A 14,839-nucleotide genomic window follows, 5' to 3' on the forward strand; every position below is an offset into this window, starting at 1 on the left:
TGGTTCCTTCTTAGCCTCTCTCAAATGAAGCAGCAACTTTCAGTCAAGTTTCACATGAACATGTGTTTGTATTATTTTTTAAGAATTAATTTAAGTAGAAAGACTAAATACTGTGCAGGAACACTCCTCCCACAAAGGAAGTCCTCCAGACCTGCCTCAGGATACAGTCATAACAGCACCCGGAGTCTATATGGACAGTGTATATCCACACTAACTCAATGAAAGCAAGCTCCTTTCTCCATTGCAGCTATCTTTCCTGAATACTACACTGACTCTCAAACAGCTATTCGTTCTGTACAAACACAAAGTACAGGGCTCTTTCTACCTAGTGTGTGCCAAATAAAAGGAAGGGCGGGCATTATAAAAAGTTTGTGACACAGATGTAGCATTATGTGTCACACATGAAAATGTCTGCAATGGCAAGGACTTCAGATTAGGCCCCAAATTAAGCATTTCAACACAAACTGTTCTACTAATATTAATTTATGCATTCTACTAATATTAATTAATTTCAGCCAATAACACTCAGCAAATAACAGAACGTTTCAAAAATAACTCGTCTAAGAAACAGTTCAGGATTAGAAAATCCCATTAAAACTCACCATCTCTTTAATAAGAAATACTAAAAACAGCACCAAGAGATTAAATGTAACAAATATAAACAAGATACAGTCACTGCTAATCCTTTTCCTGCACCAAAAGCTGAAGATGACCAAGTATCCTTTGGTTTCATTTCCCATAGTTTGCTGATGTTCCTACTACTCAATCTATATTAACCAGAGAGTAGACTGGGGCATGGAAGGCTATTTCTGGGTAGTACAACCCTTTGTACCAGCTCACTACCCATGCATGAATGCTGACAAAAGATAAACTATCTCAATGTCACATTGGTTTGTCTTTTTTCCCAATCAGCTGCACAGAGATGGACAATGCCTAAAGCAGAATACAGTCTCTCTAACTATTTCACTAATATTTGCATCTTTCCCTTGACTTTCCCCCATGCCATTTTAAAGCTATTATTTTCACTTCTGTCTCCAGCCAAGTTTCCATAAGGAGACATTCACGCATGCCAGAGCAGCAGTAAGGCAGTCAAAAGAGCAGCAACTTCAAAGCAGCATTATAGAAAGTATCAACACCAAAAGTAACAGAGACACAAGAAAAATTATAGCAGTGTTATCAACCTTTGTCTCCCCGTAAATATGACAAAGCAGCCCAAGGTGCAAAGGACACCTGTTTTATAACGGTTTACAGTAGAAAATAAATTCCATTTCATTCCATTTCCTATTCTTTTTACTACTTCAAGGAGAAAGAAATTGATTTATTTGCTTGACACACAAACAGCCTTGCCAAACAGCCTGTACTTCCTCAGTACACTGCAGAGTCAGGACCCTCAGCACCTGAAGACAGGAACCATGCGTCCTTCTCCTTTTGACTGCCCTGAAAAGTGTCCATCCCTGGCCCTTTGGAAGAACAAATAGATAGGTTTACACTGCAGTGCTGCCTTCAATGCAAGTTTTTCCAGAGGAATACAGTTGGAAAAAAAAGAGAAAAATCCTTCCCTGAGCTTACTCATATGCTCACAGAGCTCGCTTCCAAATCTAGCGTTTTATAAATCTAATGTTTTATAACAACTTGTTTCATACAACTCCCAAGTTTAAAATATTGGAAACCACAAAAAAAAAAAATGCACAGAATATTGAACAAAAATTTAATATAAAATCATGTTTCTTAGTCATTAGTGCCCAATGACAGGACAAGGGACAATGGGCACAAGTTGGAACACAGGAAGTTACACCTAAACATGAGAAAAACCTTCTTTCTTGTGAGGGTGCCAGAGCAGTGGCACAGGCTGCCCAGGGAGGCTGTGGAGTCTCTTTCCCTGGAGACATTCAGAACCTACCTGGATGCTTTCCTGTGCCCCCTGCTCTAGGTGCACCTACTCAAGCAGGGGGGCCGGCCAAGATGATCTCCAGAGGTCCGTTCCAACCCCCACCATTCTGTGATTCTGTGATTCTTAATCTGTGCATGGATCCTATGTAATGTCATCAATGTAACAATGTGCTTTTTAAAAAAAATTCAATACATTTAACATACTGAACTGAAGCTCTTATTTAACTTTATTTGAATACAAACTAAAGTAAAACATACAGAATAAATAGGTTTATGAGATTACTTTTTCTGTTTCTGTATTTGAGAAACAAGGGTTTGAGTATTAGAAGTTAATGTTTAACAGATTTGAAGAATAAAATTATTTAAAGTGACACACTATGTATCTCAGAGTTAATTAATCCTGTATTTTAATACTTTATGAGTTTTTCTTCTTTCTCATGTAGGGTAGAAACAAGAATGAATCCCAAATATGCTGCTCATTGTTTCAGATGTTTCTTAGATTTGGGCAATATGGGAAAAACTGACTAACTTCACCTAGAATCACTAAATGCCTACAACTGCCAAGGAACTGTCCTTATAAAACCCACAAGGGGCCGATACTTGCAGGTGCCATGAGCAAAATCTGTATCTAATAATAAAAGCCAGAAATGCCACGTAACCAGAATGGGACAGGTGAAAAGGACAACAGGCAAAGAGGGAAACTGCTCTGCTACCATTTACTAGCCCATCAATTCTGAGTTGTACCCACTGGGAAGAGAAGCTGCTAGAAGTCACACAATTTATGCACTCGGCTGCTCTTTAGAGAAAGGACAATCTGTACAGAAAAAAAAAGTCTGAAAGTCTACAGTCACTTTCAATTGAAGAGCAGTTATTCAGCTACTAAAGCCACCTTTATCAACACACTTGCATACATCCTCTTTCCAACGCTGCTGTGGTCATTTTTACTCATTTGGCAGCTATGTAACATAACAGTGTTACAAAATCTTCCACACACACATTTTTGGTAAGAAATATCATAGTTATAGACAGCAAACAGTTACTATTTCTCAAATCCTATGTTATGTAGAGCTGGATTACTGTGCGCCCCTGAAAATAAGTTCAGAGATCTATGAGTTTTTAATCTCATACTCCCTCCAACCTGAAATTACCTCAAAGGAAGTAACTTTTAATTCCCATTAGCAATTTTATTTCTGCTATTGCATTGACCTTTCAATTCATATCACACCAAGATTAAATTTACATATACACACACACACGATACTAACACTTTATAAAATATTGTTGTCTTGTCAAATGTAGCAGTGTTCACTCCCACATTTGTGATCATGATCTAACTACATTGCTGATGCTCATGGTGCATTACGTCTCAAGTTATCTGTAACCAGTAACTCAATACAACTCAATACATCCATGGCAACAGCGTGTATTGAAACTGCTATTTCTGAGTATGAGTCTCATTTATGCTGAGGTCCGTTAACAAGTTTTTAACAGTGCTGAAGGGACTAAGCGCTAACCAATAAAAAAGATGAGTAACTTGCATTCAGATTTGCTGTAAAGTTTTTTTTTCATTGCTCCAGTGATGCAATATACCAATCAGGACATTTACTTTAAATTTATGTGAGATTCAGAAAACTCTTAGTTATAAAAGTAAGTGCCCATAATTCTGTATCATTGCTGGCAGTCACAGGAACTAAAGGCATAACAGATAAAAAACAAAAAATTGGAAAGCATTCATTACTAATGCATCAAAATAGAGTTTTCAGAAATCTTATAGTGCTCTAGGAACACTAAATCCTCCTAAACTTAAGATGTAATGTTTCTCAGACAGTCCAAAACTCAGAAAGCTCAGACACTGCTTTTGTCCATTGACATGGTGGTTGATTCTGCTCAGCCATGAATCTCTACCTCTTTTCTTTACTTCTCCGTCTTAGACTGTAGTATGCCCTTCTGTTCCATTTTCTTTGTTAGTCGTCTTTTCCTGTCTCAAACACATTCCGTCCTCATTCACTTCTTCCTACATCCATTTTCTTTCTCCCTACCTATGTTTCCTTTCTCCTCTGACAAAAAATGAGAAACCCCATATGTTTCAACATCACTGTTCAGATCCACTGGTATAAACCAGTTGTAAATGACCTTATTAACCACACAATATTATTTCTCTCTTCTAAGGAATGGTGGGAACAAACCCAATAGCAATGGTGATGCATCCACGTTGCAAACATAAATGAAAGTCTTTAGACAAAACAGCCATCAAGAAAGAAAAAAACCACATGTGGCCAAAGAAACAGTCAAAACTAAGACATCACTCTAACTGTCAACTTGCCTTCTACCTATCCCCATCATTATTTATTGTTGCCATGGCTCCTTCATTAATTCATTTAAACCCTCAGCCTTTTAGACTGTGCAATACAATTTTTGCCACATACATGCACTGGGTGTTCAACATCCACGATCAGCACAGCTACCTGCTTCCCTCTAGCAGCTATGTATTTGAAACCTCTAGTTAAGACAAGTTTTATTAACTACACAGGAGCCACTATTTATACATTTCCTCAAAGTAGAAGGTGGTACATGCCATCTGTACAGAAACGAAGCTTAAGGGGGTGGGGGGGAAGAGAGAAAATACAACTGCAAAGGGCATTATAGGAAAAGAATGAGAGAAAAAAAACACTACATATACACCTATCTATTGCACTGAGTCTCAGTAAACAATTTCTAATTATCATCATTGTAAAACCCGCATTCGTTCTACACAAGTACATGAAAAAAATCTATGTGCAAATTCTAGTGATAGGTTAAAATGCATTTAACAGGTGACTTGTTAACTAAAACTAAGGTAAATAAAATATAGAGACTATTATGCCAGTACACTAATATAATTACTTGAAAGCGCAAAAGTACATTGGTAGACTGATGCTTAAAGTAAAGTAATGACCTTTTAAAGTTACATTTATAAAAGAATCAAGAAAGAACTGTGAAATATATGAAGTATACTGGGGTTTTATTCAGCCTTCATCATTTATACAAAAACACAGTATGAAATTCCTATAATCAATGCAATTTGATGTTTCAGTTAAGAGGCTATTTCAATATGTATTTACTATTTAAAGCAATCTGTTAATAATATAACCTAAGAAATGGGCTTTGCACATACTTTCAAGGTCACCAAGTAAGAGATCATTAAAATACTCATTTTTGAATTAACCAATATAGCACTCAATCGTGCTGGTTTTGGCTGGGATAAAGCTAATTTTCTTCACAGTAGCTAGTATGGGGCTGCGTTTTGGATTTGTGCTGAACAGGGATGTTTTAGTTACTGCTGAGGAGGGCTTATACAGAATCAAGGCCTTTTCTGCTTCTCACCCCCCAACCACCAGCGAGTGGGCTGGGGGTGCACAAGAAGCTGGGAGGGGACACAGCCGGGACAGCTGACCCCAACTGACCCAAGGGATATCCCACACCATATGACGTCATGCTCAGTATATAAAGCTGGGGGAAAAAGAAGGAAGGGGGGGACATTCAGAGTGATGGCGTTTATCTTCCCAAGTAACCATTACGCGTGATGGAGCCCTGCTTTACTAGAGATGGCTGAACACTGCCTGCCCATGGGAAGCAGCCAATGGACTCCTCATTTTGCTTTTCTTGTGTGTGCGGTTTTTGCTTTACCTGTTAAACTCTTTATCTAAACCCACGAGTTTTCTCACTTTTACTCTTCCGATTCTCTCCACTATCCCACCAGGGGGTAGTGAGTGAGCGGCTGCATGGCGTTTAGTTGCGAGCTGGTGCTAAACCACAACAGTCCTGTTTGGTGTCCAATGTGGGGCTTGGAGGGTTCAAGATAAGAACAGATTTGACGGGAGTGTGCTAGATCAAATTTATTACTGTTATTGCTGTTCAGCTACTAATCAGCAGGCTTCTGTGCTTGCCCTACTGTATATTAGAGTCTAGTGCTAGTTAGTGGCTGCTTTTTGCTTTCACTGCTTGCTGTATTGCTGTGCTGCTTTTCATCTGACTCTGCTGTGCCTGAGAACATTTTGATAACATCAATGGCCACGTGCCTGGGCTGGCAGGTGGCCGGGGCATCGCTGCTGCTTCTGTGCTGCTGCACTGGACAGGCTGGAGCTCCAGCGTGAACTCAGGTCAAATGGACTGTGACCTGTGGATGAGTCCATGTGGGAGCAGGGACATCTCAAAGCATCTGCCATGGTTATGTCTGTACTGCAGCAGGTATGTACCTCTGAAGGGATCGTGGCCCAAGGACATGTCCACCCTGGAGAAGGTAAACCCCAAAGTATCTGTGGCTGTGGGTTAAGTCTGTGCTGCAGCAGGTACACCCTGAAGCATCAGTGGCTGTGCCTGAGGTCATGCTGGAACACCTCAAAGCACGTGACCATGGGTAAACTCACGACAGAGCAGGTACTCCCCTGAAGAGACTGCAGCTATGAGTGAGGACATGTTGGCGCAGGTTTACTTCTGAAGGGACTGTGTGCTGCTCTGCTGAACTACCAAACTCCTGGCCACTGCTGACCAGCAAACAGAAACAGTAGCTATATACTGAAGGATAAACCTCAAAATGGGTATAGATCAGACACCTGTGCCTTTCTCTGCAAAACACAAGTCTCAGAAGCAAGCTATAGCATGCTTGTATTTTAGAAGAACATGAAATTCCAAAAAGATTGTTAGATGAATGGAAAATAAGAATTTACAGGCAAAAAGGGAATTTACCTCTCGCACAATCTCAACTCATATTAAATATTCATTTATCTGCATTATAGTACAGATAAGGAATAAAAAAAATTACATTGACATGACTGGTTTGGTGGGTGTATTTTAACTGTGTAACTTTTGTGTCTTCTCCACCCTACAAATAAAACTCAGTGTTCACAGTCTCAATAACACAAATAAGAAGAGCACTTACATACTGGTAAGTGTTCAGTTACAATCATTTTTCAAGTGTTGTACCTTTAATCTGATCTCCTACAGAAATTAATATTATGGGATCAAAATGTTCACTATTTTTTATGCTCAGCTTTTAAAGAAAAAAATAAATTCATGAAAATTAGTATTTGCACAGTAAAAACAAATCCAAATGACTGTCCTTTGAGGGAAATGCAAGCTGCTATATGTATTTCTGGCAGCAACCTGCTGGGCAATCAATACCCACACAGCTCTGGAGAAAAACAGAATTATGGTGTTGTGTGAGAAAGCTGGGGTTATTGCCGAGGGGGAAAGAAGGGAAGAGATGCTAAGGGGCAAAAAGGATTTAAATCTACAGAAAACCACGCTTCTTTCATTCCACTGATGGTTGAACAATATGCTTACTAATAAAGTATCCCAAAGGACTCAGGTAAGTATAACATCAGATGCAGTTTACACTATAAATCTCATTCAACACATCATCTAATTCAAAACAAAACATAGTTCTCTCCATCTCCAGATCTTGTAAGAATTTCCCTGCTACTTACAAAACCTTTCACAAATTCCAAAGAATTATGGCTGTAAAATAAGTCCTAGCCATCAGAAACAAATCTGGATTTAGAGTCCCACTGTTTCAGCTAGAGTGATGGGAGCTCCTTTGTCACTGGACCAGCACACTTCACTGACTCAACCCAAGAACCAATAAGCTCTTTGGAGCATCAGCTTAATCAAGCCCAGTTCTCTGTTCTCAGTCTTACATGACATCAGACAACATGCTCCCTGGATCTGTGATGTCCTAAAATGACAAGTAAGCAATATCTCTATTCAACAGTTAGTGGAACTGACACACATAGAGAACCGAGATATACGCTCTTCTCTTTCATATCATGCTTATTTAAGAAATCACCAGCACCAGATATCCACCCCTCTTCTATGAGAGATTACTGAGGCTCACTTGTCCTTCCTTCTCTACAACACAAGCAGACAAAACAAATGTGCTACTCCTTCAGTCACTGCACTTCCCAATCTCGTGTAGAAACAAAATTAATTTGATTTTGTTTAAATTTATATGCAAAGCTCAGAGCTGCAGAAGTTGAAGAGGGAATACAAATTTAATTCTGCCAGGCATCTCCAGCAGATAGCTGGGGCAAGGATTACTTAAGTCACCCCCACAAAGATCCCCAAAATCCACCTCAGAGATACTGGACGTGTGGCACACCCAAGATCAGAATGAGGTCTGAGCACAACACAGACCAGAGGAATGGAGATCAACAGAAACTGGGCCCCATATTTTACTGCAAATGACAGCAACCTTCCTCTTAAAATCCAACAATTAAAAAACAATGAGAGAAAAAAATCAAAGTTGTTGAAGAAGAAAAGGAAACAGATGAGAGAACAGTTTCATTGTCCAGGTTAAAAGAAATGTAAGAAAAGTACAGTAAATAATAACTAAAACAGAAAAAACTCACAGATCTGAAGATATCTGCAATTTTTGTCCTCTAGTATCTCCCAAACCTCCAACAGTCTGACTGGCCAACCTACCAAGCAATAAATTTTACGCATCTTCACATGACTTGCCAATTCTTCCTGAATTTATAACAACAATATACACTATAAATTCATAGTTTCAATGGCTTGGCCTTTGTTTTAGTGATCCTAAATCAATCTTCCAGATCACACGTGGAGTGCAAGCAGGTAAGTCAACATGTACACTGAGTTCAAAGTAGAGTTTTGACACTACAAAACTGAACCTGGAAACAGAAAAGCTCCTCTAATAGTGTCATTCACAGATAAAGAAGCTATTATGCAATTTAGAAAGCTCTTTGATCTGCTTCTTACACTGAACATTACAAACTCCTTTCAAGTTCATCATACTACTTTTTAGAAAAATGTACCAGTGTATGTTCCTTCACTGATAACCTTCTACAAATTTTCTAATGTATTTCACCCCCATTAAGTTTAAAATTTTATTTGGAGAAGTAGAGTGAAATATAAATGTTGTATTCAGAGCATGTGTATGAAGATTGAGTTCTATTATTTATAAAAAAAAAAAGACTTCAGTATACCATAGAAGTAAACAAAAATAGTAATTTTAAAAATTGCAAGAATCCAGAAGTAAGGCTGATAAGTATTACTAGGGCAGCTATGGTACTCCTGTAATTGACAGAGCATACATGAATCTCTGCCATAAGTATGGCCTAATTTCAAATTATCACCTGATAAGAAATGACCTCAGGATTCTTTGTACACTGGGAAGAGGGAAGGACAGGTTCCTCCCAGCTACCACTTCACTAACCAAAAAAAAAAGCCACCAAAAAAAGGCACTGAACCTAAGACATATACTAAACATTTTGCCTTTTTATGCAGGCCCACACAGATCTTTAGCAAAACTGAAGAAGTCAGTAAGACTGACAACGAAACATAAACAGTAAGTATAGTCACAATTTGGTAGATAGCATTTCTTTTCTAACTCTTAACTGGACAAGGGATTTTCTCAAAAAAAGCAAAGGCTCAAAACATTTCCAGCATTTCTGATCATGCCTAATTCCCCTGTCACTAGTGAAGAAGAGCTGGGGAACAGTCCTAAAATAGTTACCAAACTGAAATGCACAACACAGAAATATTTTCGTACATAGATAATAGCAGAAAAAAACAGCTCCAGGTTTGTCGACATTAGGCTTTAGTGTTTTTTTCTAACTACTGCAAATGTCAGTTCAGCTCAAGCCAGGCCAAAAAAGACTAGCAAAGGCACATTACTGCAATATATTATATACAAAGCCATACCCTAAAACAGGGCTCAGCATCACTATCTGAAGTATCAGCTGATGTCTCAAGCCTCCACTAGAAAGCCTTCCACCCAGTTACCATGTTGGAACAAAACCAATACCAGAAATTCAACAAAACAAACTGAAGAAAAATTATTAACTGGCAATACCATTTCCAATTGTAAAGTCTCACTTGACTTCACCATGCAATCAATCTCAAACAAATTCATCAAGCTTCCTGTTGATATTAAAAGGAAGGGGGAAAGTGTAGAAAACAGAAGCAAAATATATACTAATAAGCATGCAGTACAGTTCTGGATAGAAAAACCTAAACAATCCTAGCAGAGCATACCAGAATGCTTCTGGACCTTCAGCATATTCACTTAAACAACTGATAGTACAGTGACCCTGCTGAACTCATAAGGTAGATTTGTAGCTTCAGTTGCCGTCAAAATATCAGAGATACAAGTAATATGAACATATAGCAAACAAGACAAAGACATTTATATATTCCACAGAGACATAATATAGAGCATACAGCCATTAGCATTATCTGCAAATAATCCAATACGAAGGTTAGTAATTGTTACTCAAGAACACAGACACAAACAAAAAAACAATGCAAGTGGAAATCCAACACTGAAGTCCATGTTTTCATTTGCCCAATGTACAGTGGACACTGAGGGTAGAACATGTGAAAAGTTTAGTATACGGACACCAAAACTTCAAAACATAATATATAGTCTGACTGCCACATATCGATTTTTCCAAATTATCAAATTTTACATGGAAGCAAAACAACGTTAAAGTTTCTTTAAGCTCTGTCCTCACTGGCCTTCATAACTAAGACAGCTATTGCCTTAGTTTATATGTAGACTGAAGATATTGCACAAGCTATTCAGAGAGCATTCTAGCTCCACACTTTCTGAATCACAGAAAATCTACAGACTGTGACTCCACACCTGTTTTTCACATAGTTTATCACTTTTCTTCTTTTTTTTTCCACCCCCCTCCCTTTTCTTTCACTTTAACAGAACTATACCTGTGTGAAATTCAACTGACTGGAGTCACTTCTGTAAGTCAACTCCCCGTTAAGCAGATCTAGATGGAAGAATATGGAATGAACAATTTGCCCAGTGTTGTCACCCATAAGTTCCTGGCCACACACTGTTTGTCTTTAACTTATATTTTTAAATTAAAGGTCATTACTAGAGAAATCTAATTAAAATAGTTTAAGTGACCCTTTATGGATTTCCTCTACCATTCACCTTCAGCCTATTGTTACTGGTATAACTAGTTGGGGGGCTGTTATTTCTGAAAAATAAGTAGCAATATTACATATTTCTACCTATCTCTTCTAGAAATACAACAGTAATATAATTACTCTTGTAATATTCCAGTAATAAACAACAGTGGAAAGATTCAGTGAAAGAATACATATAAACTTGCCTTAAAAGTATTTTCCCTATTCCACCTGTCTGCTATGGCAGTCCCAATAGTAGCATTCCTAAATATCCCAAACTTTGCATGTGTATGATGCAAAAGGGAGAAAATATCGTAAAGCACATTCAGGAAACAAATACCTGTCAAAGACAAAAGCACGGAATGCAGCATTCCATTAATCCCAATGAAAAGGTCCTAGGATCTGCAATGTCTTGTAATTTTCTCTAGAACCTAACATTTAAAGGAATTACATAGTTTAATACCCTAGGTATGACACTCACACTCATTCCTTCCCACAAACACTAGCTAAGAATTACACTCATTAAGATTTAACTGGGCACCTTTAAATCTACAAATGTTCACTGCCTAAAAAGAATCTTAACAGCTAAATAAAAAAAAAAGTGTTACACTTTAGTTTCAATTAAGTGAAACCCAGCCAGCCATCAATAAGTTGGGAAGTACTTTATTTGCCTGAAAAATAGAATCATTAATATCTGTAAAATAAATAATAATTATTTATATTTAAAATATGTGTATTATAATGGTGATTTACTTTTACCACACCGTTTTTTTCAGTGTGCTATTCTTTTGATAACTATATACAGCATGTTTTGCTCTAGTTGCTAGTCAAATTTGTATACGTATCCTGAATTCTCATTTAAGTAGAAACTACTATGTCAGTGAAAGATACTTGATATATCTTTTAAAAATTCCCATCCATTTGCGTTAACAGATGTAATTTTCCCAGTGTTGCAAGATGTAGCCAACACTTAAAGCCAACACAGAAGTAAAAGCTGTTTCTATCACCTAAAATTCAGTACTTTAACTTACTTTCAACCATTTGCTCTTGACTATATATTTCTTATCAATATAAAAAGCTTTGTAAGCTTTTAGTATAGTCCTACAGACATATTTCTCAATGCTTCACAAAAACAACAGGAGGCAAAACTGAGCTTGTTAGTTCACATTTCTGTTCATTTCAAAGTTCAAGTCTCATAAAGAATCACAAATACAGCTCTAAAACAGGCCACCTTTCCATTTCTTTAGAGACTTTCATCTCAATCACATCAAAAAAATAAACAGTAGCCTTTATATGAAGCTTTCAAAGTACTCTTTGAATATACCGGCTCTTCCAACAATGTTCTGAAAAAGATCACCGATTCATCAGCACACAGACTAACTGTGCACTGAAACTATTACCCCTCTTCTGATCTCCTGTCAAGAAACTCACTTTTATTTGGAAGATTCTCACCTTAGTGCATCAAAAAGATTTTTCTGAACAACAAAACATGAATACACAACCTCTTTCCAAAATCTATTTCTTTTGGGCCAACTTTTATTCAAAAGCAAAACTTTACTCTAATCCTTTTGCAAAATAACTTCCAGGTAATTTTTTATAGACAGCCTGCAAACCAGAATGCTAGCAAGCTATTTTCTGCTGAAGCTGGCGCAGCTAGTAGACAGGCAACAACAGACGTTAAAAGCTTATCATTCTTTGGCCACAAGTTTTAATACTACATCTTTGTTCAGTCTCTACCTTTGTTACCTGAGACAATCGCAGTCAGACTTTATGCCAAACTAAAAAAAAATTGTATTTCATCTCAGCCTTCGCCCCAGGCCTCAGATCCTGAAATGTGCACTTGAAAGTATTTAATCCCCAGCCTAATAACTGACTCAAAGCTAACACACAAAAATAACACCCAATATCAGGACTCAGCACTGCAGTTCTTGGGTGTTTTCCTTCCTTTTCACACACTAAAGAAGGTGGCATAAAGCAATGGACAATTAGAGGATCAATCTCAATGTGTCAGAACATGATAACTTCTTAGGTGGAGTGGAGATCAGGGCTTGAATCAGAGGGAGGCTTGCTTGAGATTTTAGGCCTTTACTCAGCTTCCATTTCAGATTCCCCAAACCTCTGAAGAGATTTTTAATTTCAGCTCTCTCAGGTCAAGGAGACTGCTCTTCTCATTTTGTATCACATGCCATAACTTTATAAAAAAAGAAGTGCACTACTGGTCTCAGGCAGTAACAAAAGATTTTGATGTTGTTTCAACTACTGAAGGTGTACCTCAAATCTGGATTCGTTCCATGCAATCAAAAATGATTTGCTAATAAAAGTTAATTACAATGTTTTAAAACACTGCCTAGTCAGTAAAATGCTGCCTAAAGAAAATAAAAGCTTTTTATTCAAGTAGAGCATCTTTTTCTTAATTATTATTTTACTTGTTTATACAAGGCCCCTTCCAGTTTTGGATTCAGCCTGGACCAAAATAGTGAGGGTAGTGTAACTCAAAAATTCTAACCTAATACCACCATACTTAATCAAAAGATTGCCAGAATTTGAGATTCCATATTCAGCCAACTTCTAATATTTGAACTGAATGAAAATATGTGTAAACATTAAACCCTCTAAAAAAACCTCTGTCACAAAATAATCAAAAATATCTTGTCCATAAATAAACAAGATAGTTAACAGAAAACATAGTCTATCAATTCCCATCTGCTACTTGTTTCTCAGTCTGGTTTATAAGATAAAAACAGTTCTTCAGCCACCCTCCATCATACGTACCTATTTGACATTTATGAGCAAGTAACTAACCCACCTCTGCAAAAAGTCTGACATGCCAAGAGTGCCAGTTATTCTTAGAGTGAGACATGACCACAGTTTCACGTAATTAGAGATGTTATAAAACGCATCCCGCCCGCTCGCCCCATCCCCCTCTACCACTACCACCATTGCAGGAGCGACTTGTTACACATCGCGATGAGCAAGTAACAATTCCCTGCCCGAGGAGAGAGCGGGTTTCTGGCAATAAAAAGGGCACGACATGCAAACAGGGATCCTCCCTGTCCTCCCCGGGCCGGCAGCCGAGGCTGCCGCTGGCTCCCGTGCGCACGGCGCGGCCCGGGGAAAGCCTCGCCTTGCCCCGCGCCGACACCGGCAGCGGGCTGGGGGGTCCCGGGGGGGAGCCTCGGGGGAGCGCGGCGAGAGATCCTTCCCCTTCTCTGGGATCGCCGGCGCTAGGAGAAAGGTGCCCCGGCCGCGCCAGGGAGGGGGTCACCCAGTCAAGGCGCCCGGCAAGCGGCACCCGGGGACAGAGGGGAATGGTGGGGAGGGGGCTCGCAGGACCCGGCCGCCGCCGGTGAGGGGCGATCGCTGCCTGCCCCCTCGGCGGCGAGGCACCTCTCCCCTTGGCGGCGTGCGGGGGACAAGGGCGGACGGGCGTGGGGGCACCCAGAGCCCCCACGCCCTGGGCCGGGGCGGTGGCGGCGACACGGCGGCTACGCCGAGCCGTCGGAGCCCTCCCCGCCCGCCCGCGGGGCCTCGCTGCGGGCGGCAGGGGCCTGGGGAGCGGGATACCCCGGCCTCCCGGGCCTGGGGGCGGATGGCTGGGCGCCGCTCACTCACCTCGGGAGGCAGCAGGCGCCGCCGAGTCTGCATGGCGAGGGGGATCCCCCGGGGCCGCGCTCCGCCGCCGCTCGCTGCCGGGCGGGCCCCGCAGACCCCACGAGCACTGGAAAGGCCGGCGCCCGCCCTCGCCGCCTGCTAGCCGGGCTCGCTCGCTGGCTCCGCGGCCAAGGCCGCCGCAGCTACCGGCAGCCAGCGCCCCCTGGCCGGCCCCAGAGGCAGCGCACGGCACTGCGGCACCGCCGGGGAGGCAGTGCGGAGCCTGCCGCACCCCCGCCCCGCGGCGCGGGGGGCCGGGCAGGCCGCGCCGCCACCTCCGGCCCGGCCGCCTACCGCGAGGCCTCGCGGGCGGGGAGCGGGAGGAGTCACCGGGCGCGGGGGGAGGCACGGCAGCGCCACTGAGGGAGCCGGC

At 40.6% G+C, this 14,839-nt stretch overlaps 1 protein-coding gene across 2 annotated transcripts in view; it reads right to left on the reverse strand.

Moving 5' to 3' along the window:
* The window catches only part of ZFYVE9 (zinc finger FYVE-type containing 9), a 64,717-nt gene extending 50,121 nt beyond the window's left edge, over nt 1–14,596 (reverse strand). The window contains exon 1 of one of the 2 annotated variants that reach the window (XM_075097616.1): nt 14,428–14,596. The gene's annotated coding sequence lies outside the window, so the exon portion shown is untranslated. The remainder of the gene's footprint in view (nt 1–14,427) is intronic. The other variant, XM_075097617.1, reaches the window with a different exon arrangement.
* Nucleotides 14,597–14,839: the final 243 nt, after the last annotated feature.

This window comes from Phalacrocorax aristotelis, chromosome 6 (genome assembly GCF_949628215.1).
Source record: "Phalacrocorax aristotelis chromosome 6, bGulAri2.1, whole genome shotgun sequence".
In the NCBI taxonomy this organism is placed as follows: Eukaryota; Metazoa; Chordata; class Aves; order Suliformes; family Phalacrocoracidae; genus Phalacrocorax; species Phalacrocorax aristotelis.